At 49.1% G+C, this 24,211-nt stretch overlaps 1 non-coding gene across 1 annotated transcript; it reads right to left on the bottom strand.

The window, feature by feature from the left end:
* Positions 1–20,006: 20,006 nt before the first annotated feature.
* Positions 20,007–20,083, bottom strand: LOC113627851 (small nucleolar RNA SNORD112). The gene has a single exon (XR_003435767.1). It is a non-coding gene; the product is annotated as a small nucleolar RNA SNORD112 (small nucleolar RNA).
* Positions 20,084–24,211: the final 4,128 nt, after the last annotated feature.

Here is a 24,211-nt window from a genome sequence, read left to right as displayed (position 1 = left end):
AATAATACAATCAATACCCATGGGTCAGAAAAACATAAAGGAAAAGATCCTTGAGTATCCCTCTCATTAGTCTATAGCAGTGCTGGCCAATAAAAATATAATGCAAGCCTCCCATATATTTTAAGTTTTCTAGAATCTGTATTTTTAAAAAGAAACAGGTGAAATCAATTATAACTGTATGTTTTATTTAACCCAATAGATCTAAAATACTACCATTTCAACAAGTAATCAGTATAAATAACTTATTAAAGAAATATTTTATGGGCTTCCCTGGTGGCACAGTGGTTAAGAATCCACCTGCCAATGCAGGGGACACGGGTTTGTGCCCTGGTCCGGGAAGATCCCCCATGCCGTGGAGCGGCTAAGCCCGTGCACCACAACTACTGAGCTTGAGCTGTAGAGCCCGTGAGCCACAACTACTGAAGCCCACACGCCTAGACAACTAGACAAAGCCCACACACAGCAACAAAGACCCAACACAGCCAAAAATAATAAATAAATATATTTTTAAAATATTTTAAAAAAAGAAGTATTTTACACTTTTTGGTACTGACTTTTCTGAATTTGGTGTGTATTTTCCACATAGGTCACATCTCAGTTCAGCCTAGCCATGTGCTCAGTACCCAACTGTGGCTAGTGGTCATTGTATTGAACAGCACTTGTCCATAGGCTAATTTCCCACAGAAACAGTACACTAGATGTCTTTCTATAATGATCAATAACATGAATCAATCAACATTCTTGCTACATAGCAATCCCCCACTCATCACTGGCCTGTTCTTAGCCCTCTTACTATTAATTTGTCTATATTTCAAAGATGACACAGTGAACTCTTCTGAGCCTACCATCTTCTTCCACAATAGAACACTGATAATATCTCTCCACCTTCCTACGTGCTACCGTCTCAACCAGTTATCAGCATAGATCTTTGTCAGTGGGGAATGTCTAAGTCAAAGTCACAGTGGATATAACATGAGTATGGAATAGTCAAATGCCAATAACATAAATTAAATGGCCTTGGTGTGTTTTTAATGGAATTAAGCTGTGTTGAATTAGATTCATCACAATTCTTGGTTCATATCACACTCTAAACACTGGTTCATGCGTGGTCTACCATTATATTAACAAGTGATGAATGAAGCCATTTGTTTCTTTTAAGTAATACAGTCAACGTCCATGAGCAAACCATCCAAACCAAGAACAAGGACTCTGACTGTCACTTACATCGGCCTCCATGCTCCTTACCCACAGAGGTAAGCCCTTCATCAGCTAAGGATGGGTGATCAGCTCTAGTGCGTTCATTCTGTAGAACAGAAATCAGGCATTAAAAAAAAGTGAACAGTATCTGATGTAAACTTTTTAAATGAATGTTAGTTGTGAAATACTGAATTAACCATAATCCTTGCCTCGTGCTTGGCCCTCCTTCTCCCCTTTGACCACAAACAACACTCCATTTTTTAACTTAATTAATGACTCTCAACGTTTATATCAATGAACATCATTGAACTGATCACCTACAAGAAGGATACGAATGGTGGCCATTACCAACATCCACCTTTGTTCTCCCTCCTATACAGGTGACAGCTGCAGGTAGGAAAGCTCATATCTTCGGCCCAGCAGAGTTGGAATGAACTGCTTTGTGCCTCCCATTTTCTCCCTTTGCAAGTGGGGCTGTTTCCAACACAGTGTGTTTACCACGTGGGGACAGATAACCCATCTCTTATTTATAAGTCTCTGAATAAAGAAGAGTCACATCCAAACCAGAAGTGAATCAAGATGCTCTGGATTACAAATTAAAGCACTGGTTTCATGGACTCCTGGGATGTTTTGAAGAGAGAATGATTGTATTTCATGTAGGAACATGAAGTAAACATTTCTCACCAGTTGGGAGAAATGGGGTAAGTTATGTCATCTTTCAGCAAATATTCCCTCTCCCTTCCCTATCCTCTATAGGAAGACTGTCCTTCCCCACACCATTGATGCTGTGCCGTATGACTTGCATTGCCCAATGGAGTATGAGTGGATATGACTTAAACCATGTCAAAGCAAAGTCTTTAAATGTGCGGGGGTGGTTTTGCTTGTGCTCTGGAGCTTCCAGCTTTCAATGTGAGAAGAGCATGGCCCAGACACTACAACTCCTTTATCTAAGAACCTTGAAAAAGAAGGCAAGTTGGGCAGATGTGAACCCAACCCACAGCCTGGAGCACAACTGCTGCAAGATACCCACAGATCCATATGTGAGAAATAAATATTGTAATGGTTGTAATAATTGCTGTTTTTTAAGTCAATGAAATTGTGGGTTACTTGTTATGCAGCACTGCCACAACAATGACTAACTCATACATTTCCTTCCTCTTATTTTTAAGAATTTATTCATGTATTGGTTTTTTTATAATATAGTCAATGAAATCACCATGAATGTACCATCAAACCTAAGAAAAACTATAATTTTTATCCATATCTATAATATATGTATATATAATATGTATGGATATAAAGGATAGGTAGATAAATCTTTGTAATTCTTACCCATAAATGGAGAGAAACAAAGACCTTTATAAAATGAGTTTCAGTTGTTCAGAAATGTATTAATATAAAAATTTGGTTCGTGATATACTTTCTTCATTGGTCCTTGCTTAGTCCTATATGTATATTGACAATTAGGTACATGTGTCTCTATGTTCTTCACCAAAAAATGTAAAAGAGATGTTTTATTTATGGACCACAGTTATTATTTATGTATTAATCACAAATGTTGGTACATGTCATACTGTCTTCCTTGCACCACACATGAACTCTCTATTATTTATTATTCATTTTTTGAAATAAATAGTAATATAATGAGTATCTGCAAAACCACTATTCAACTCACCAGCTATAACTTTGACAATAAATTTTTGATCTTCTCTCACCAAAATACATAGATCTTCAATATTAGAGAAATGTTCACATAAACTATGGGGCACACATTCAAAGTAATACTTCATAGTTGATAAAATAAATGAATAAGCCTATGTCTATTTTTCATGAACCAAAGACTTTTTGCCAGTGAATCTCAGTTGTGCAGAACTGGATTAATTATAATCTTTTTCTCATGGTATATTCTCATCTCTGGCCCATAATCAACCCTCTTTATTAATTTATATATTTAATTATTCATACCTCATAGTCAAGAAACTCTCATTAACCAACCATCCAATGCAACTAATAGAGTAGCCATTATCCACATATGACTATTTAAATTCAAGTTAATAAAAATAAAGTAAAATTAAAAATTCAGGTCCCACGGACACCGGCCACATCTTAAGTGCTCAGTAGTCGCGTGTAACTAATGGCTACCATATTGAACAGAACAAATTACAGACCATGTCCATCAGTGCAGAAATTTCTATTGGACAGCACTAACGTACATTCTTTACCCTTAGGTAATAGTCTAGAACTGTTTCTAATGAAGCTAGAGGGAATTAATTATAATTCTTAATCATTGGTCTATGCTGATGCTCTCTGGTTTGAGTCGATCATTTCTAAAGGAGTTTTAATTAGCAACCATAAACCCAGTCTCATACTCCACAGGTAGAACACTGATGTTATCTTTCATCTCCTTTTGTGCTCCTTGCTCAGTGAGTTAATAAGCTAGATCTTTCTCCATGGAAGGATGTTTAAATAAACTAGGTATATATACACCGTGAAATACAAGATATCTGGTAAAAGGAATGAAACATACTATTTTTATGGCAGTCAAGAGCACAGAACTAAATTAACTGTAATCCTCTAATCTTTGGGTCATTCTCATCACCAGTCTCCGTTGTGGCTTCTTTGTACTTTATACATTTACTGATTTTTTTAGCACTGAAATTAACATGCAACACACCACCATGCAAAAACAGGAATAATGAATATCTGCTCCTTAACCAACACATACTTTAAATGGACCTGGAATGTACACAATTAGAATAATTTTAATTCTGGAATAATGAATCATTATCGGCCCATGTATGCCCTCTTGTTTTATTCATTAATTTGTTCATTCGTTCATTTACTTACTTATCAACACCCTTAAACCACTTTCCAGCTGAAGATTTAAGAATGTCAACTATTACTTACATTTTCTTTACCTTATCCACCCAAATAAGAATCAAAATTCTCATAAATGTTGTATGATTATATAAACTATGGTGTGTCCATTTCATGCAACAGAAAGGAACCGTTTAAAAGAATGAACAGCCTGGATCATTTTTAATGAGTCTCACTTGTGTAGAATTGAATTAATCAGCCTTAGTGTATGAAACATGATCCTCATTGGTCTGTGCTTTGCCTTTTTTAATTTTATTTATCCCTTTTAAAAAAATCCTAAAAGAACACCCATGAATCTTCCCCAAAATATAATAAACTACCAATTCTCTTCATTTCTATGTGCATCTCTCACTGAGTTAACAGTCTAAACTTCACCAACAGGAAAGTGTTTCTATAAACCGTAGTGTATAAATTAATAGTAGAATGCTATTAAAATACATGAAATAGTATAGAATTTTTTTTTGTTTTAACGTCCCTCAAATTTGCAGAATTGTGTAATCATAAGTCTTGGGTCGTGATACATTGTCTTCATTAGTCCATGCTTGACCTCTTTGATTTTATTTATGCATGCATCCTTTACTTTTTAATAAATCAGTAAAGGTACATGGGCATACCACTCACCCCAAGAATAAGAAAAAGTAACAATTATATTTATATAAACATACATTATTAATGTATAACGTAATCATACATATACATATATAAATTTAACATAATGATTCATATATAATCATTTGTTTTTATCTGCTCATTTACTACACAGAGAACAGCCCAGTTATATTATTTTTTAATTTGCTGACAGTTATGCCAAAGGAGATTCATCACCCGGGTTCATGACAGAGTCTCATCGTTGGTCTATGCTTGGACACCTTTGAATTTACTTGTGTCCATTCATGTTTAATAGCGCATACACACCCATCAACCAACCACCCAACCGTAAAACAACACTAACCATCACTCACGTCGGTTGGTCCATGGCTCATTTCCCACAGAAGTCACAGCCAAGATCTTCATCGACAGAGGGTCATTAGACCCACTCTGGGGCCTCCATTCTGTGGAACACAAGGCAGATATTCAAAAGGATGAAACAACCTAGATATTTTCTAACGGCCGTCAGGTGAGCAGCATAGTATAATCACATGACACAGTCTCATCACTGGCCCAAGCATAGCTCTCATTGTACATATTTCTCCATTTAATAACTGCATTTATTACAATAAACATGTATGAATTCACCACCCTAATCGAAAACAAGAATAATGGCTATTACAAGCACCTGTCTCTATGCTTCTAACTCAGAAGAACCAGGCCAGATCTTCTTCCTAATGGACTCGGCTATGCAGAATTGAAGTAATAATCATCTTTGATTCCAGATATAATCTCATCCTTGTTTCCTACTTGTCCTTTTTATTGTTTTTACTTATTTTTTTGAAACACAATAACCACACAGGAGCTCAGCACTAACCCACAACAAAAACATCGATTAGTCCTTATAGACCAATGCTTCTTATCCAGAGAGGTAAGAGCTTTGGTTTTGTTGTTTTAAGTCGTCCACCATTGTCCATAAATGGATTAACCTTAAGCCATAAGCCATAAAACATGATCTTTGGTGGTCTGCTCTTGGCTGTCTTTCATTTCGTCATGTATTTTATTGTCATCTAATTCATTCCTAACAATATATCAAGAACACCTGAAGCCACCATTCAGCCCAAGACCAATGACTGTTCTATCTACCTGTTAATATGCTTCCTACCCACAGTTCCAACAGCCTAGAACCTACTGGGTGTTCGTACTATTATTTTTAATAACTACTGTTGGGTAGAACTAGCTTACTCATAACACTTGTCTGAAAACACATTCTCATCAGTGGTGTAAGCTTGGCTCTCTTTAATTGGATCTGTGCATTCATTCATTTGTAACTATGCAGCGAACACCCATGAATCCCCGCTTATACCTGTCTACAGTGTCTTTCCCCAGAGCCAAGATCCTGTCCCGCGGAGAAACCCCAGTGTGCCCATTCTATGTAACACAAATCCCGTGAAAAGGAAGAAAATCGCCCAGACCTTCTTTGCTCGTTAACGTCAGGTTAGCAGACCTGGATTCATCATCACCTTTCATGCAGAACACATTTTCACCCTTGAGCTCCTCGAGGCCATTATGACAGTATTTCTTTATTCTTTTATACTTTTTAATAATAAAATGAAGGACCACACGCCACTCTGATCTCTTTTTTCACGTCCCTCGGGTGTGGAGAATTCATCTCAATCCTTGGTTCACAGCCCACTCTCATTCCTGCTCCTGACGTGCCTCTCTTATTTTACTGATTATTAAAAGCCGTACAATAGCCATGCACTGCCCCCACCGCCTGTTCTCCACCCCGTAGTCCCCTGCTGCCCTCTACCTTAAATAATCCCTCTCAAATCTCCTGTGTACCCTCCCCTTCCCCTTTCATATATGTAAAATTTTATCACATACGTATTCTTAAAAAATATTTTCCATGGTTCAGTGGCTGGCTGGGCCTCTGCAGGGCCTTGTCAAGAGGGAGGATTAAATACATATGATTGACTTACAAGCACACCCAGCAGGGGGGTGGTAGAAGGACTCGAACCCAGATCCTTGAACTCCACGTGCCCTCTTAATCTGTGCTCACTGCCATGAGGCACTGTGGGCCAATGGTTAAAGCACATATGTTGGCATCACACTGCCTGCCTCAAATCCAGCCTCAGATCCTGACTAGCTGGGCCACATCAGGAAAGTTAACCAACCTCTCTGTGCTTGTTTTCCCACCTGCAGGCACAGCCCTAGTCCTTAAGCAGAATCAGCTATTATTTTCATGCCAAAGTCAGCCAGGTGACACCCCCCCCACCCACTCCCAGCCCAGGCTCTGAGCCCATCCCCCAAATCTTTCTTTCCTCTGCAGCAGCTGTGGTGCTAGACAGACAGACAGACCAGGTTCCACCCCAGCAGGCACTCGTGAGCTGTGTAACTGCAGAGACGTGACCTGGCTTCTCTGCCTTGTGCCCCGACTTGTGCGACTGGTCGACTGAGGACAGCGACAGCCTCGAGGGTCCAACGTGAGGGTGCGTACCGACCGTTCCTCAAGCAGCTCCCACCCTGCGCTCACCCTGCCCTTCCCCCGCCCCACGCCGCCCACTCTGCGGTCCCAACAGCCCCCCATCTGATTAGAGAAACGAATGATCTCGATGCTCAGGCCAAGCTGAGTGTTTCGGAAAGGATGGGCCTCGGGCAGGAAATTGTTGGGATCTGTTCTTTTTGGACCCGGCATCAAAGCTTAAATAAGTGCCCTGGAAAACAGAAATCCAACTAAGGGATGCGCTTTGGAAAACTAAAATTCATTTCATGAAATGGGGCTGCCTTCGGAGGAGTCCATGCCATGAGATTCTTGATGTTCACGTTGTTTCCCAGAAACCAAAAAACTGTGACCCTTACTGACAAGACACAGCCAGCTTCCCTCCTACCCTCCCAGAATGTCCTGGTGGGTGCCCAGTATGCTGGCCTCAGAGCAACTCTGAGGCACGAAAAATAAAAAATAAATGACAAGTTAAAACATCCTTCCATTATGTAGATGTATATATAATGTAATATGTACATAAATATACCCACGTGGGGACTTAACATAAGGGAGACGTAGAAAGACCCCTAGGCTGGGGAGCCCAACGCAGGCTCCTGCCTCTGCCTTGAACCCACTGTGGGCCTCCAGCAGGGCCCTTCCCCGTGCTGAGCCTCAGGGGGCAGTGATCTCTCGGGCTTCCCTCCCTCCCAGGTGGTGTGAAAATGAAAAGCATAAAGTTTAAGTGTAAGTCCCCTCAAAGTAACAGAGCATCATTAATGCTGTACCTCCTGCCCTGGGCACGCAGAATTCACAGCATGCCTTCGCATACATTATCTCGTTTGATCCCCACAACAGTCCTGTGAAGAAGACATAATAATCAAAATTAGCCAATATTCACTGAATGAACACTCCACCGGGCACCATGCTGCCTGCTTTGCAGGCACTGACAATACTCTGGGATGGGAACAATTCAACAGCATCTCTTTCTTTTTTATCCCCCAAAAAGTTTTGAGCATGCATTTTGTGCCAGGTACAGGCCAGGGGAGACAGCAATGAATGAAAAAGACAAAATCTGAGAGCTAACTTCCTTGTGGGTGGAGACAGGAACAGACAATATTCAAATTAAACAAGTACTATATACAGGATATAAGATGGTGATGAGAACTATGGAGAAAAAGAACGCGGAAAAAAGGAGTGATAGAAAGCAACAAGAAGGCGAAAGTGTCACTGAGAAGGTGATATTTGAGCAAAGACATGGTTAGCCCCATTTTACACATGAGGAAATGGAGCCTCAGAGAAGTTAAGCGACTTACAAGTGGTCACACAGCTAGGAAGATGCTGAGCAAGGTAGCCAGTGTGGGAAGTCTGGCCCCAGGGTCTCTTCCCCAGTTTGCCCCAATGCCTCATTTTTGGGGCATTTCTTGCTCTCTGATACCTGACTCTCAGCCTACAAGGTGAGCGTGTGAATGCATGTGTGGGCAAACAGGAGGGCTTGTCTCACCTCCCACACAGGTACCCCCAGGAGCACAGGGCATCTCCAGGATGTACCGATAATCCTGAATGAATAAGTAAACTTTCTCGGAGGAGATGCAGTGGTGTCAGTTCCCACAGGACTTGCACGGATTCTGGGATCAGATCATGCTGGGATCATCTGCCCAACGTGGCCCAGCAAGTCAGCAGAGATGCTAAACCCATCTCCTGTCACCGGGCTGTTAGGGCGTCCAAATGCCCTCACCACCCACCCCCGGTGCCACCCTTACACACAGTCACACGCCACCTAGGCTTAAGTTGCAAATGTTCTGCCCAGGAATGGGAGCGGGTCACCCAATCCTCATGTCCCACATGGTGTGAGACTCAACTAGAACTATGCTTTGTTCCAACTGGCCACCCTCAAAAGACCAAACAAGAAACATGTCTGATGTGGCTATTTTCTACCCCCCACCCCCATCCCCCCCAAAAATGTAGGGAAACAAGTTTGGTCAGAGCACATATGGGAAACTTGCCCACTGCTTCTAGAAGCCATGAAGTTGAACCAAGAGAATTGTAATTCTTCATCTTGCCCTTCACCTACTCAGCTTCTTCTCAACTCCCATCCAACCTCATTAAAGCTCTCAACACCCTCAAGTAAATCCCTTCAGAGGAGTTTCACCTATTCCAGGGCTTAATCTTTTATAAGACGGATCATGTCCAATTGGTGCGTATAGCTCTTGTTTCTACAACGAGAACTGAAACTGTCTAGTCTTAAATTTATATTTCTACTTCACTGACTCCCCTCTCCAAAGGCAAAGGCTCATACGCCTCTACGGGCACCTACTCAGCTGTCTGTAAAAAGTGGGTAATGATTCTTACCAGTCAGAGATATTAAATACCATCTCAAGGAAAACAGTGATAACAATTATAATTTTAATTATAATGAAATATTTATTGCATCTCACCAAATGGGAAACATTGTTTCAAGCACTTTAAATGTTTGACTCATTTAATCTTCAAGTACCCATTAATAAGGTACTATTGGTATTTCCATATTACAACTGAGGAAACTGAGGCAGAGATTAAACACTTTGTCCAAACTCACGAAACTAGTAAATGGCAGAGCTGGGATTGAAATCTGAGCATCTTGGATGTGTGTAACATGGCTCAGCCCATAAGCAGATTATCGAAACATATATGCTGAATTTAAGCCAGGTCTTTGGGGACACTAGCTGAATTGCCCTTCAGCCCTCTGTCTGACTCCCTCTCTCCTTGCCTTGCAGCCTTCCGGGCTCTAGAGTCTATATCTGCTTCTCTGAGCATTCAGTCCTAATCTGAGCTACCAGAAATTTAAGTTGTAACTTGATCATTGTACTGCAGGAGGTCAGTGATACGTTTGATCGCTGCGTGTGTGATGTAGCAGCTACAAGTAGGATAAACTAGAGAAGGTGTTACTTGAGAAATAAATTTAAAGTCTGGGGGGTAGAAGGCCAGCTCCCTGACAGGCCAGGAAGGTGAGTCTGACGTGGGTGAACCCCAAGGAGTGCAGACTTTTTCAGGTACGGTCACAGAGAAAAGCAAATGGGAAAAGGGTATGGGTTTGTTAGAAGAGTAGACTAGGGTTCAAATCCTGGTTCTGCACTTGGTCCCTACACGATGTGCAGCAAGGCACTTACCACTTCTAAACCTCAGTTTCCTTTTATTTTGATTGAGGATGGTAACTGCGATCATGGAGGGTGGTTCTGATGATTTAGAGGTCAGAAACCTATGCCGAGGAACTAGAGAAAGACTGAGCATGGGGTTGGGCTTAGGGCTTAGTCACCCAGGAGAGTCAGTGGAAAGGAGGCTGTCTTCTATTTCTCAGTGAGCGTGAAAGCAGCTGGGACTGAGAGCTGCAACTGAGCTGCTCTAGCACCAGAACTGGAACTGGGTCCCTATCAGCTGGCAGCCCACCTGTTGTCCCAGAGCCCCCTGAGCCAGTGCGTACGCTCAGAGGCAGCACAGCTCCACCAGCAAGCTCCACTCGGAGGAAACCTCTCTCCACACATCAAGTGAGCCTTCGATCTTGGTGAGAAACTGACTATTCTCTCCCATCCATCCATCCATCCACCGTCTGCACTTTCATTCATTCACCCATCTCACCAGTCTTCATCAGCCAGCCAGCCATCTCTCTACTGCATCCTGATGCAGGGTTCCATCCATCCGACAGACCTAACATCCGTCCTCTGCCTTTCCATTATGCGGAGGAAACAGACAAACCTGGATTGGAATCCTGGGTCCTGCTTCCTAACTGACCTTGGACAAGTCACTAACCTCTCAAAGTCCTCTCATCTGTAAAATAAAGGGAAATCAGAGGTAGCTGGGGCGAGGATTTAAAGAGAGGGTGGATATACCAGTGCCTGACCTGAGCAAATATGATCATGAAATGTTCATTCCCTCTGCGTGTGCAATCAGGCTGGGATTTACGCAGAGAGAAAACCGCTGTATCTTGCATGACATATTGAGAAATGCTTTTCAGAAATTATCTGCAGTGTTTCAGTGGCAGGCCACCCCCTGCGGCACCCAGAGCAGGTTGGGGTAGGGGGTCCCTCCCGGACTCACAGCAGACAGTGCCATCTAGTGGATTGGCAACCTGTGGGATCCCCAGTGGGTCCCCAGTTGCAGCAGCTGGTGTCTGCTGTTGGGCAGCTGAGTTGCGAGCCAGCTGGGAGGTCCCAGCCCCCTGGGCTGCAGGCTGCCATGTTGGGATGTGGTGCACGTACTGTCTTAATCACTCGGGGGGCCTGGCCTGCCAGGAGCCTTTTGTTTTGTGGACGATTGCCAACTCTGATTCGTCTACCCCGGCCCAAGTGCCCTTTAGAAGTCTCCAGAAAAAAAAAGATAATCCTAGCGGCTACAGCTTGCTGAGTGTCTGTTATGTATTAGACACAGGGCTGGGGGCTTAATATGCATTATCTCTAATCCCCTAAAGGACCCTAGCAGAGACCCAGAATTTGCCCCATGTTCTGTGAGAAAACTGAAGTTTGCCGAGGTTGAGTTACTCACTTAAGGAGAGAGACTAGATAGCAAACCCCTGGATCTGTAACCGCATTTACCTTCTATAATCCCAGCGCCCGCTGAAAGTGCGGGCAAGAATTTGGACACTGATTTGAACAAGCCAACTGTAAAGGAAATTTATGAGTCCACTGGGGCCTATTTGAATATGCTGAATAGCTATTGGATGACATTAAGAAAATGCTGTTAATTCTTTAACTGTGATAATGGCATTGTGGCTATGTTTTCAAAACAGAAAAGAGTCCTTCTTTTTTAGAGATACACACTGGAGAATGCTGGAGGAAAGGGTACGGTGTCTGGAATTTGCTTCAGAGCGGTCTGGGGGCAGGTGGGGGTAGGAGAAGGACAGTATGAGGTTTGGATAGAATGAGAGGGGCTGAGAGTTGACGGCGGCAGCAGTATGAAAAGTGTGTTAATTGCGATGAAAATAGGTACCGTTTTCTCTACTTTTGTGCTGTTTGGAATTTCTCATAATTAAAGGTTTCTGAAATCATCGTGTAAAACTAAAGTGCAGGAGCTGAGGAGGTCGGAGAGGGGAAGGCTTTTCAAAGAGCAAAGGGGCCCAGGGTCTCAGCTAAATCCTGGAGGCTGTTAGGGAGCCGATCCAAAGGCAATAAAAATGCCTCAAAGTGGAAAGGGCGCGAGAAAGGGGCCTGGGTCAGTGGAAGGAAACCATTCTAAGTTGGGGAGATGAAGGAGAAAGTGCAAGGCACTGCAGAGCAAGGCCCCCAACTGCTACCCCAGCCCCTACCTTCCAGACGATCCTGCCCCCCCTAGACCCTCCAGACCCTTCCCAGGCCCTCCTGTCTCCCCCGGGGCCTGCTGGTCGCGTTCCTAGGCCCTGCTGCCCCCTCCCCGGCCCCTCTACCCCGCTCCACAGGTCCTCCTGGCCCCATGCAACCCCTTCTGGCTCTGAAAGGGCCTGCAGAAGCCTCCCTTCTCCAAGGCAGAGCTGGCCACCTAAGACTCCTTCCCTGGGAGCAGCTCAGCCAGGCTGGGAAGGATTCAGCTGTCTAGCTTGTCAGATGCTTTTATTTACTTATTTATTTATTTTTTGGCTCGTTCTGGGAGGACAAGAGGTGGCGGTTTTTGTCCTAAAACTGTGTGCCAAGCTGGCCTCACCATCCTCGGTCCCTCTCTGCCCCACCTAAGCCTCCCTCTTTTCTGTCAGTCACATCACTGGAAACTGACTCACGCTCCAGCCCAGGTCCACACCAATCTCCCCAAACCCCCGGGGCCCCTCACCCCTGCCCCCCCGCCTCTTCCCTCTCCAGCCCTCCTGCAGCTGCCAGACTCTCTGCGCAGTCTGCTTCCTGGGCGCCACTCCACCCTCTGCCCCTCCAGGAAATGCTCCCTCCCGCAGCCTTCCTTTCCCACTTTGGAAAGCCGGCCACCGGACAGCTCCCCGGACCCTCCCGGCAGCCTGCTGCATTGCAGCTCGGCCCTCGGTGAGGGAGGGGCGCAGCCTGCAGTCACCCCCAAGGTAGGGTGGGCCACCCCCTCCTGGCTGCCCCCAGCCCAGGGCAGGGCCCGGCCCCCGCACGCATGCACGCATCGGGGCTGCAGTGGAAATCAAAATCGCCGCTGCAAAAGCAAAAAGCGCCGATCCCCACTGTCTGTCTCCCCCTCCTCACTTTCCGGGCTTAAAAATGTGGCCCAGGCAGCCCCCTTGTGGCACTTGGGGGCTCCACAGACGCTTGGCTGGTGTCTGAAGAATTCAGACTGTCTGATTCCACTGCACCGTGAGTTGGCACAAATCTGAAGTAGCCCAACTCCTGCCCAACGCAGAGCAGCCTCTCTGAGTTGGGGACATCAGCCCCCTCTCCTTTCTCCCTTCCACGTCTCTCCCTGTGGCTCCCTCCCTGCCCCCCGGATCTGGAACTCTCCTGTTGAGTACTTCTAAGACAGGCAGACAGGTGTCCGGGGACTGTCACCATGGTAGGGGGCTGGAGGGAAGGTGTGGGACCGGAGCTCTCCCTGCAGTGACGATGGTTTTCATCTCCATCTCACACGGATGGGGAAACTGAGGTGCAAGGGGGCCCATCGTCCTAGCCTGTGTCGGAGAAGGGGCAGGGGATCCTGCCCTGGAGAGGGGGCTCCAGCTCGGGCATTTTCCTGAGTGAGAGGGCTGCCCCTCTCAGCCAGCAGGCCCTCATCCTCGCCAAAGCTAGTCCTCCCCAGGAGGCAGCCCTGGTGGGCCCCCCGATGTGCTCCCTCCCCTCCAACTCCCTGTCCACAGAAACAAGCCCCAGCCCCCTCTATCTGCAAGCTGCCTGGAGGTGGGCAGGGCCCCCCCTGCATCACGTTAATAATGCCATTTTCATAAGCCTCTGCCCGTAGGTGCTACCACCTAATTTTGAATCTGCCCTTCAAACGGATTGGGCCACAGAGGAGCTGGGAGCTCAAGCACCGCTGGGAGGTGCTTGTAACTCATCAATCCATCCCCTGCCCACCCACACCCCCCCAGCACTCAGCACGGCCTCGCTGAGCTGTCTTCAGCAGCAGGGTGTGGTGGGGAGCCTCGGAGGGACTGGGGTTCCATCCCAGCCCGGCCTCACACCAGTTGAGAGACAGTGAGTATGGGCCTCTGTCTTTCCCTGCCTCAGTTTCTTCATCAATCAAATGGGAATTTTGAGGTTGGTGCTCAGAGCTCCTGCTGGGGTAAGTCCTAGGTAGACAGCCCGGCTCAGGGCTTGTCCCCTAGAACCCAGGACTCCGTGACCTCAGCTGCTTCGTCCCCCCTTCACCCCTTGATTTACAGTGACTTATTCCCTGTCTCTTTCCCCCCACCCCAGACTGAGCTTCGAGGACAAGAAGCCGGCCGATCGGCACTGCTCCGAGTCCAGCCTTCCAGCCGGGTCTGGGCCCAGGAAGGTAGGTGCTCTGCGTTGGTTTGGAGAATGAGTGCCCAGAAGGATGACTGCACCCCATAGTCTGTGGGGTGCCTGCACTCCACTGGGCTTCTCTTCCCCAGACGCTGCCGTCTAAGCTGACCCTTCTAGGGAGCAGCCGGGAAAAATGTGCCTTTCTGCCTTACCCCAGGGTCCCCTCGTGCTGCTGCAGAAGTGCGAATTCTTGCTCTAGTAAAGGCAGATGTGGGCTCGCACGTCTTTGCTGCCGCCTTCTGCATCTACTGTGAGCTCACAGGCCAGAGGCTTCCTCTGGCTGACGTGATGTGTGCGATGGAGCCGGCAGAGGGGTCTCTGCCTGGTGAGGTTCCTGTTTGTATTCGGAGCGGGGTCTCCAAAGGCCAGACTGTCTTCTTTCCTGCGACACTTTACACGCGTGCGTCCTCTCCGGGTCTACGCCACGAGCACTGATGAACTCTCTGATGTGTGTTGGGCTACTCTTATCTCATTTAGCCTCCCTTCGAGCCGGTGTGGGGGCCCCTCTCATCTCCACTTCACAGAGGAAAAACCCAGGCTCTGAAAAGAAAGGGGAATTGTGTGGTCTCCCAGCTAGAGAGCGGGGAGCGGAGCCTGGGAGCCCCCAACCCCGCCGCGGGCGCCTGCCGCCACTGTTGCCGCCGCTGCGGGCTGACCAGGGCCGGCCCGGCAGCCAGCGGCTCCTGCGGAAAAGGCAGGGGGTTTGCATAGAGAGCGTTCTCCCTGGCAACTGGCAAAGGGGCCATAAAACACCGAGAGGGCTCAGAAGCCACTTAACAGATAGCTACAGAGCAGCTGGACCCGGGAGGGGAGACCCGCGCCCTCCCCTGGGCTCTGTGCAGAACAGCAGGGCAAAGGGCTCCGTCCCCGGATGCGGGCGGGCAGGGGCAGAGGCGCCCCGGGACAGGTGTGGACGGGGCCAGGGGACCCCAAGCCTGATCCCACGGTGGATGGAGGGCTCGCTACCGAGCACGGAAAAGAGAGGACTGACAAGGAGCTTACTGCCCGCAAAGAGACGAGGGCAGAGGGGGCGAGGGGGCTGCGTCGGAGCCGCGGAGGCAGATGCAGAAAGCAGGAGGGCTCGGCAAAGCGAGCCCCACGCGGGCTGCTTGGGGAGAGAGGGAGCTCCCTGTTACGGGAGGCATCCGAGCAGAGAGAGGCAGGCCGGTACTTGGCCAGGAGGCTGCAGCACGGCTCCCTGCCCGGGCTGGCAGCCCGCACGTCTAGGCCTTCGAGACGTTCCTGCAGCAGTAGGTCCCGAGCAGGGCTCTGGCCACGGAGAAGGCAGGCTGGGGTCAGAGCAAGGATGGGCAGACACTCCCATGCCCCTTGCCCCGAGCTCAGTGGCAAAGGCACCGAGATGGCCGGTGGAGTGCTTCTGTGTGGATGAGGCAGTGAGGGGAGAGGAGCGGAGAATGGGGGTGAGTGCGGGGCGGACGGGGGAGGGGGGAGCTGTCCTGCGGCCAACTCCCTGTCTCAAGGGCCAGCCCACCTGGAGTGGCCAAGCCCCCTCCCCGCTCCCAGGCCCGGAAAGGCTGGCCCAGATCCTCTCTGGGGCAACAGACTGGTGCACAGGGCTGGGGGGAGCCTTTCTGGCTGGGGTGGGGAGGACAGAAGTAATGGGGGTCTGGTGAGTAGAGGGGCTGGCCTGGTCATGGGAAATCCAGGGCCCTTTTCTGGAGGCTGGGCCGCAGCCCCGGACTCGGCCGGCTGCTGGACCGTAACTTAGATGCTCTGGGGACTCGTGAAAGCCCCCTCACCCGGCGCCGGGGCCGAGGGGCCTGCATGTTGATGAATGCGGCCCACGCTGATGTCGGGCGCTGGCCCTCCAGGGCCATTCATGGGGGCTCAGTTCCCAGGAACTCTGGGTGGATGGGGCCTTTATCAGGGGACCCGCACTAGACGAGGCTCTGTTCTGCAGTTTCTAAAGGAGTTTTCTTGTCTTTGTTCCCAGCGCAGGCACTGAGCGCGCGCGCGCACACACACACGTATGTGTGTGTGTGTGTGTGTGTGTGTGTGTGTGTGGTGTGTGTGTGTGTGTGGTGTGAGAGAGAGAGAGAGAGAGAGAGAGGGAGAGAGGGAGGCTGGCTGAGGGACCAGCCCGGGTTCCTTGTCTGAAATGACCGGGCTGCCCTCGCTCAGCCTTGGGGGCAGGGATGCACCTCCACAGGGCAGAAAGATTCGGGTAAGACGACAAAGGCACCCAGGTACCCAGGGATGGCAACCTTGCCACAACTGCCTAACTGTCCCAGTCCTGCCAGCCTCGGGGTCCCGACAGCTGCTCTGACCCGCCGAGGGGGGGCAGCATCGTGCTGCAGGTGGAGAGTGCGGGCTGGCTCCGCAGACAGACAGACAGACAGACTGCCCCGCCGTGCCGGCTCAGGAGCTGGGAGCAGCCCTGGGAGAAACTGTTTGCTTTCTCAGAGCCTGGGGTGGGGGTGTGTCGGGGGGGGGGGGTGTCGGCTGTTTTCCGTCGTTGCTGTTGTTTCAATCAATTAAAAGATGGCTTTGAAACTGTCGATGTGACAATGTTTGGTAAAGTATTTACAAGTGCGTCACAGCCTCTGCGGCATCACATGGAGGTGGGGCGGGGGAGGGGGGATGCGGCGGAAGAAATCACGCACGTGCGAAATTTTGCAAATACCGGATCCTGATCCGGGTAGCAGCAAAGGGTTCCAAAGAGCTTTGGTGTGGATTGGAAAAGTCACCTGCCCAAATCTCTAACGGGGCAGAGGCCATGGGGCAGCCTGGCTAGAGAGGGGATTCCCACTAATGGTTCCTTTTGCCCCAGACACAAACAGAGCCTCACCCAGGCACGAGGACATTAGGGATGGACGGGGCTCCATGCTAGAGGCACGGACAGCTCCACTAACAGCACAGAGAAACACCCCGGTGTGAGACGTGTGTCTGACCAAGCCCTCGCTCCAGAGTAAATAAACTGAAAATACAGGAGAGAGGGGTCTTTGTGCTTGGCGGCCGAGGAAGTTCACTTTTGTGTAAAAGGCAAGTCATGCTCCCACTAGGTAAGGCTGCACAAAAACCTCATTTAGGCTGGGCCTGGCCCAGGGAGCAGTTTCTGTGAAATTTAGGAGAAGTCAGGTTTAGCTAGAAGTTTTTCCAGGAATTATAAACCTCTCTAGACTGTAACCACTGTTTCTTCCGAACTGCCCTTGCCAAAGTCTATAAAATACAAGCCTAAAAAACCTGCCTGAAGAGCAGTCTGACATTTTATATATATTTACAAAAAAATAAAATAAACTATCGCCAAACTTTTTAGGAGAACCCAATTAAAGCCGGCGGGGGGCAGCCCCTTCCCCAGCCCCCCAGGGTTCGAGGAAAGGCCTGCGTCTCCCTCGGGAGGGTGTCTGCACTGGGGCAACAGAAGCAGAGCCGTTCCCCCCTGGTCACTCGCCCTCTTGGCCTTTGTGTCTTCCCCTGTGGGTCTCTCTGCCCTGAAAAGGAGCTGCCTGTGTCTCTGGACGGAGGGTTAAGGACTTCGGACGGGATGAGATGGGAAGGGCAGCTGAGTTTTGCTGGGTACTGCATACCGGCTACTGTGCGGCGTGATTTAATTGTGCTGTTGTCTCACTCAGCCGCTCAATATGCTGTGTGGGCGATTATGATTCCTTCTTTTAATATCAGGAAACCGAGGCACAGAAATTCTTGGGAGATTTGCCAAAGACACACAGCTCTACGTCTGCCCTGTAGCCAGGTTTGTGCTCGAGATGGCCGCCCTCCTGGGGTGCTTCCTACCCGTCCCCAACCCCAGGGAAACAGAGGGGACCAAAGCCCTGAACACGCTGGCGCGCCTGTGCTTCCCAATAAGCAGGTGAAGTCCTCTGCCCCAAGGGTGACGCAGACTTGGCATCGCGGCCCCTCTACCCGAAAGCCTGTGCTCTTTCTAGAACATGACCATGTCTCAAAGGTAGAGGCACCACTCTTAACCTTGTCCCCTCCCCAGGGCATCACCATCACCCCAGCTGATGGCCCTGCTGTCACATGCTACGTCACGGCTCCCTCTCATGTTCCAGAACCCCCTTTTCTCTCTGGCAAGGAGCAGGTCACAAAAGATGCAATCACCCGTTTCCAGGATATAATTATGTTCTGAAAACCCATCGCTGGCACTCCACCCCTGAGACGTAGCACCCCAGCCCATGCACCCCAGGACACAGGATTCCAGAGCCTGGGGGAGCCTGGCGTGCGCACCCAGGAGGGTGGGCCAGAGCAGCCCGGGGCGGTGGGGATGCCAGCCTGGCCTCCCGGGTATGCATCTGCAGTGTGACGGTGTTCTGAGGACTCACCCAGCGCCACAGAGCATACGGCTCAGTCCTCTGAAGCTGCCATGGGCCCGGGGGAATATGAGGCGGTTTTCAGTTAGGGGAAGTTGGATCCAGGCGACATGGGAGCCAAGGGCACTGGAAAGGGACAAAGGAAAGGGGGTGATTAACATGTGGCCAGTCTCACGAATTCGAGAAAAATGTAAAACGTTCTCCTAGACGAGGCAAATGTGTCAATGAGTCATCACGATTCCACAGACTATGCTTTGCTGAACTGTAGCATGAGGTGTTGGGGGGCAGCGGTGCCTCTAAATTTGGGTTCACCCTAGCGAACATTTCAAGCCTTGTCTGAAGCTCCGAGGGGAAGCTGGCTGGGATGGCTTGGCCAGAGTCCTGAAGGGTAAAAGGCAGGGCACACACAGAGAGGAGAGGGTAGCTGGTAGGGGCTGCCGTGTGCCTATCACACATATGTGTGTGTGTGTGTGTGTGTGTGTGTGCGCGCGCGCATGGGGAGGGGGCACGAGGCTGGGGAGCTTCCAGCCAGACCCTGAAGGGTCTTACATGCCAGGCTAAGGCTCTTGGACCACGTCCCAGACACTCCGGGAAGTCAGATGGAGGATTTAAAGCAAGACAGCGACAAGGTCAAAACGGCATGTTACAAAGATCACTCAGTGAAAATAAACTTTGCTGCAAACCATTTAATCTAGCTATCCCACCTCTAAGAAGCTGGACGAAAAGAACAGTCAGGGACGTGTTTACAGATTCAGCTACAAGAATGCTCCCTGCAGGGTCGTTAGCAATAACAACAACAAAAATAAAACAGGACAGCTTAGATCTCTTTTAGCAGGCGTCAGTTCAGCAAAATCATATTAATTAAAACCGCGGTTCGTGACATGCTCTCCTCATTTATCTATGCCAGGACCTCTTTTATTTTATGTTATCTTTCTTATTTATTTTCTTAAATAATATAACGAGCACACAGGGACCCGTGACCCACCCCGATGACTAGGACTTTGACCAAAGCATCTATAGGCTCACACTGGCCTACCCCAGCAGACTTACAGCTGGGATTTTCAACAATAGAGGAAGCTCTAATCAACAATGGTGCAAACACACCCCGGAATATTAAACAGCTCTTAAAAAGAATGAGACAGCCGAGACCTATTGTCTTTTAATGGACCTCAGTATTCTGCGCAGAACTGGATTAATCATGATCCTTTGTTCACAAACACTTTCTCATCATTGGTCCAGGCATGTCCCGCTTTTATTCTGCTAATTTATGCATTCATATATTCATTTGTAATAACGTCATAAACACTTGTGAGCCCAAATCCAGACCTTGGCAATTACTTACACCTGCTTCCACAAGCCAGCCCCGCCGGAGCTTTAGTGACAGCAACAAGGTGGTGAACTCAACTTCAGTGTGTACAGATTACAGGCGACTAAGGTGTTGTTATAAGGAACGGTGTTTATCTTTTATGATCTCCAAGCACATTCTTGAGTGAAGAGAAACAGGCTGTGCAAAAAGAAATGTACGTGGTGATATAGTTTACGTTAAAAAAAAGAATCATATATTGGAGAGGTCAATTTAGATACATACGCAAATGCACAGGAAAAAAAAAGTCTGGAACCAGACACCTGACTCTGACAACAGGAGTTAAAATGGTGGTGATTGGGGGGGGGGGGCTACTGGGAAGGAGGAAGGAGTTGACGATGGCTTTAGCTTTTATCCGCAGTGTTTGATTTTCCGTAATGAGTGTATTAATTATCAATGCATTTCTTGCATAATTAAAATAAACATTTTGTGTGTGGGTTTTGTTTTGCTTTGCTGTGTTTGTGTGTGGGGTTTCTGTTAGCTTTTAGCTTTTTTTTTTTTAACAAATACAAAAGGAAGAGCATTTTGACTGTTGGATCAGGAGTGAGCGTATCTCCCCCAGACAAGGTCTGCAGACATGAGGGATTTATTGTATCTCCCAGATCATTCTTTTCAGAATTTTCTATGTTCTAAAACTGGAGCCCTGGGCCTCCGAGTGGCGTGTCAGTGACATGAGGCCAGCAGGTGTGTGCCTGCTGGCTGTGACTGTGCCACCCACAGGCCCCAGATCCCTCCAGAGCCACGGGGCGGGTGTCTGCAAGGCACCCATCGGGGAGGACTTTCCCTTCTGGTCTTTAAGAGGCCGTAAAGCTAATGCCCTGGTCCGTGTTCTCAGGGATTAGCTAATTAGAATGAGGACTCGGGAGAATGTGACACGAGACAGTCCTGGGCGAAGGGTACACGGGATCCTCTGGGGAGCAGCAGCCCTGTAGCCCACGTGCACCGGCAGCCTCCCAGCCGGGCAGAACCCACAGCTGTCACGTTGCCCACGCCCCAGTTCTAACCAACAGGGGGTGTGGCTAACATGTCAGCTCCCTGAGGATGGGGTGCAAACTTGCAGGTCCTTGCCTGCCCCCCTTCACGTCCTGGGTAGCACACCGCACCCCAACTTCCCATCAGAACCCCTTCTCTCCCCCAGGCACCCCAACCCCTGCTTGCACAGTAAGCTTCAGACCCGGCTCCACAGGTCCCCTCCAGCTGTCGCAGGCACAAACTAAGTGTGCGACTGGGAAGACCCTTTATCCGCAGATAAAGACATCAAGGCTCGGCGAGCCCAAGGACACGAAACTAAGCCAACCTGAAACCCAAAGCAGCCTGAAATCAGGTTCTGTCCTGGCCCCCCTGTGCACAGACGGACTGATTAGTTAGCTGGTTAATGTCTCCCCCTCCCTAAGCTAACACAGGCAGGACCTTCTGAGTTCTCTCCCCTCTGCCAGGCAGACACTTATTTTCAACCACGACTTTGGGCGGAAGAAATGTGAGTACATGTTAGCCAGCCCTCTGCCGGCGCTTAATCACCCTTCCCGCACGTGAGCCTCCGCTATTTACTACATGGTGTTTTATCTTGGACAGGTTTCGGTCCCGGTGAATGCTTTGAGACGCTTGTCATAGTTTTGCAGCTACAAAAGATTTTTATGATAAATAAAAATAAAATACAGCAGTACCCAGGTTACCTGTATCTGCCTCCGGACCGAGGTAATTCCACCTGAAGACGTTCGTTCCTCAGAAAGGCTACATAAATCCCACAATGCCAATAAAGTTACAGGGTTGACTAAGAAAAGGCCCTCTGTACCCAACGCTGACCTGTCTAACCCTCCCTGTTCCCCTCTGGACTCTACAAAAATGAGAAGGGCTTTCAAAGGGACAGTTAGGGGACAGATCCACCTGAAAGAAGAACCATTTTTGCTGAGCACCTACTGTGTGCCAGGCATTTTATATTTGACTTCATTAAAAACATCAAGGCGACCCTTGAAGATGGCTGTCCCCATCCTACCAGAGCAGGCGAGGGGAATTATAGTCCAAGGCCACCCACCTCCTCCCAGGGCAGCCCACCCTCTCTGCCCCCCAAGCAGACCCCTTAAGCCCCCATCACAGACACCCCAGCTGTAGGCATCCCTCTGTATTACGGTGAGAGCTTTTAACACCTCCCTGGGGGGATGTATAACGGACAGACAAGAGTAACGGTGTCGTCCTGGATTTTTAATTATATTACTATCTTAATATAGGGCCCCCAGTCTTTGAGGGCCCTACCTCCCAAAGAGGCTGTCAGTGTGACAGAGCAGGGCATACGTACCTGGCCTGCTTCAAGGTCAGCCTAGGAGGGTGTGAGAGGTGGTAGACTCCTCTGGGGGCCAGGGCTGGGCCACACCCTGGCCTCGGGAACGCACCGACTCACTGCCCACCGGGGGCAGCGAGCCTCAGCTGCAGAACAAAAGGCTTGAGTTAGTTCCCTCCTGAGGACTCGACACGTTTACAAATTGTTCAAATGTACAAATCAGGGATTAAAAAATATCATTTTTCAGACCTTTCTATTCGATCCTGGGCCAGGCATCTACTCCCTTCCTGGAGAAAGCCGCCATCTCACCTCTCCGCCACCTGGGAGGGGGGAAGAGAAAATGCCCACCAGGTCCCCTGGCAGAGGCGCTGCCCCGGGCCTCACCTGCTGCCGGCGGCCCTACTCTACTGTGTGCTGAGGGGGAGGGGTGAAGCAAGGAGTAGCCAGTGCAGACTGACATCAGGGGCAGAGCAAAACACTACAGGGGTCCAGCAAGAACAGGGGGCTTGCCGAGAGCTGAGGTGTCACAGAGCAAAGGCAGGACCCAAGCGCCGCCAGTGTGGACCTTAGCTGGGTTGACATGCGGGCCCTGAGACCGACGAGATGTGCGGCCTGGGTCAGTCCCAGTTACAGAAGTGAGATCGCCCCATCGGCTCTGAGGTTTGTCTCTGGGCCTCAGGCTCCTCTTCTGCAAAATGGGGATAATAACTAACACCTTGACAGGGTATTCTGAGGATTAAAGGAATGAAAACAGTGCCTGGCACATAGTAAGTACTCAAGAAATATCACAGAGGGACCCAAACGTAGCAATGGGGGGACTGTATCACATGACGTGATACAGTCCCATGAAAAAAGCAGGACAGAGGCTGTGAGTGGACTGCGGTTGCTACCGTGGAGAGTGCATGCACCTCCCAAACCTAGGCTTTCGTACTTAAAGAAACCCATTTATCCAATAACTTTCTAGAAAGAAGCGAAGTTCCAGTTGACGGGACAGGAGCAGAGCCACTGATCGCTTGCATCAAAGGTAAGACTTGGGGTGGGGACCTCATGCTGACCTCCCCCTGGGGGGCCTGGGCAATGAACGGGGCCTGGGCCAGCACTCAGGAAGAGAGGTTAAAGGGTTTGCTTGCCTGCAAGAAAAAACCATGACATGAAGGACTCAATAGCTCTGCTCAAATACTTGAGCAGCTATAATTAGCAGGTCCTGGGCCAGCTGTCCTGTCCCTCTGCCCACGACCAAATCAGCCAAAATGAGTCGGGGATGACCGCGTGAGTGAGATTTTCGAGGAGACGGAGGGGAGACACCGAGGTCCCCATTCCTTTGGTCTGGGCTCCTGTCGGGCCATGAAACGCAAGTGGCCCCTCCAGTCCTCAGGGGCCCCAAATGGCCACTGCCCACTGCACCCAGGGCATCGGCTCCTGCCCCTCAGCTGCCCCTCAGCTCTTCCCAGTGCAGGGAAGAAAGCCTAAGCCTGGCTTTGAACACTGCCTCTGCCTCTTCCTTCCTGATCCGAGCTCTCTGAATCCCAGTTAAAGCTGTGAGACCAGAACACGCCCACCCGATAAGGAACAAAGTCAGTATTAGGGGCCCCGTGCCCAGGGTCGTGCCTGACACAGAGCAGACACTCGGGAAACACCCATTTTAATAAATGAGCGCTAATTACCCCCATCTGGAAGACACATGCCTCTGCGCCCTACACCGCCCCCCCGCCCCCCCTCCCTCAGTAG

The sequence above is a fragment of the Aethalodelphis obliquidens genome, unplaced genomic scaffold, assembly GCF_003676395.1.
Source record: "Aethalodelphis obliquidens isolate GAN/ISIS:26980383/991018 unplaced genomic scaffold, ASM367639v1 scaffold21, whole genome shotgun sequence".
Classification (NCBI taxonomy): Eukaryota; Metazoa; Chordata; class Mammalia; order Artiodactyla; family Delphinidae; genus Aethalodelphis; species Aethalodelphis obliquidens.
This window is presented reverse-complemented; position numbering and strand designations above follow the sequence as displayed.